This window comes from Acyrthosiphon pisum, chromosome X, assembly GCF_005508785.2.
Source record: "Acyrthosiphon pisum isolate AL4f chromosome X, pea_aphid_22Mar2018_4r6ur, whole genome shotgun sequence".
Classification (NCBI taxonomy): Eukaryota; Metazoa; Arthropoda; class Insecta; order Hemiptera; family Aphididae; genus Acyrthosiphon; species Acyrthosiphon pisum.
The window spans coordinates 104,163,803-104,166,042 of record NC_042493.1 but is presented as its reverse complement, the minus strand read 5'-3'; positions in this window follow the sequence as shown (position 1 = coordinate 104,166,042).

The following is a 2,240-nucleotide window of genomic DNA, read 5'->3' as shown; positions in this document are numbered from 1 at the left end:
TGGATTACGTTAAAAAAAAATTATAAAAATATTTAGTTCCAGATTATTCTATGTTATAAAATATAATGTATTATCGAAGTATTTTTATGATCGAATATTTTAATCAAAATGACAAAATTAAGAATTTATCATAAAATATAAATATTAAGTTATTTTCGAATCTTTTCCGAAACGGTAAGCCCAAATTACGAAGTTCCGTCTGTATTTTAAAACATACCTAGCGTGCAATATTAATACCTATTATATTTTTATAATTCCGTTGTAAATACTTATAATATAATATTCCTTCGTTTATCGTATATCGTACTGTCATTAGTTTTTCCCGTGTTACTTAAAATTATTTATACGGAACGACCGCTGCGGTTTCTCGTCAAATTATGATACTAATAGGTAATAAATTAATAACACTATAACAATAGGTTATAACTTATAACTATTATGGGGCATACCTAAAGTTTTATCTGTATAGTTACTATAAAATTTACCATGCAATATTAACGTTATCGTTTACAAAGATATACAATTAATCGTTCGGACCTTTCACACTATCGGTTCCGTTAGTTTTCCCGGGTTTTACTGTAAAATTGATGTCTTTATGCCACATTGAGAAATATTAAAGGCGGTTCCACGTGAGCAGTACTCACCGGTTCGGCGGATATTCGCCCAAAAAATATTATAGGTATTTCAATGTATTATTGTATAAACGATATTACAGTTTGAAAATGTTATACTGTTATGTTTAAATAAAAATAAAAAGGCATTTCAATGCATTTAAAACTGTCTACCAATGAGCGGACTTAGAAGTTAGAGACACCTATCTTACTATGGTTAATTATTTTTTAAGTACCACGATACAATTTTCAATAAGCTACATACGTGGGTGGTGGGTTGATGGTTATAGACTATAGACAATAAGTAATTGTATATGTATAAACTATAATTATTGTAAAGACTGCTCGACAATTTTTTTAGAATTTAGTTCATATTAAGTATATGATTTATTTAATATATAAAATATTTTTAAAAATTTATCTATTAAAGTATTTATACATAATATAATGTCTACATAAAACGACCATTCAGAAAACATTGAAATACATTTCAAATACTTTTACGTCTTAAGATTTAAAATAAGTAATAAACAAACGGTGAAACATATATTATACTAGTATATAGCATATTGACATATAAGTAAATTACACATTAAATTAAAATAAAGTTATTATATTAAATTAAAGTTATTTCAATTATACCGTTTAAAACAAAGTTTTAAATTGTTTAAAATTCAAGCAATTTATTTTGCTTAAAACATCGTTTTAAACAGAAAAAACAATTTAAAACAAATAATACCGTGTTTGTTTTGATTTTTTTAAAAATGAAAAATACAGCATTTCTGGAAATAATAATATTATAACTTATAAGTAAAGTGAAAAATAATTTTCCAAAAAAATTTTTAAAAACAATAAACAGTTAACAACATATTATAATATTAGACTTATTTATGAATATACATTTATAATTATTATCAATATTTAACTATCAAAATATATATTATGTCGTAGTGTATAATATACATAAAAGTACAATTTAACAACACCCGATCTGTTTATAGGAAACCTTCTATATATTTCGAGAAAAATGAATTGAAAATATAATTTATCTTGAAACTTTTTATGTAATTTACTCGTGGCTTAAACTTAAGACCACTGAAAACTAGGGGTCAAAGATAGTGTCAAGATTTAAAATTAATTAATATTATATTATTTGTTTACGTCAAATACTCGCATTATAATCAGTGGCATATATTTTATGCATAAACAAATAGGACATTTGCACTGGGCCCAAGAGGGGTCCACCAACTACAGGCATACAAAATATTAATTTTATACCTTTTTATAATACTTTTGAAAAAAAAAAATAGATTTGGATTTTACTTGGATATTTTGGTGGGTTATAAAGTATAATGAATTTTCACTGAAAACGACAGCCTTAATCAACTTTGCCGACAGCAAAATCTAATAAATTGCCGTTATTATCGTCGTAATATTACTATTGACCAGTGCCGCATTTAGACATTTTGTGCTGCGGTGCAAAAAAAATTTGGCGCCCCCGTATGAGGCCTAACCCCATATATGGGAAATATGGAGGATAAATTCTTATGAACCTTTTAGATTTTGAGCAAAGAAAAGAATATTGTTTTACAATAATGTGTTTTTTTTAAAAATATTGTTTAATATTTT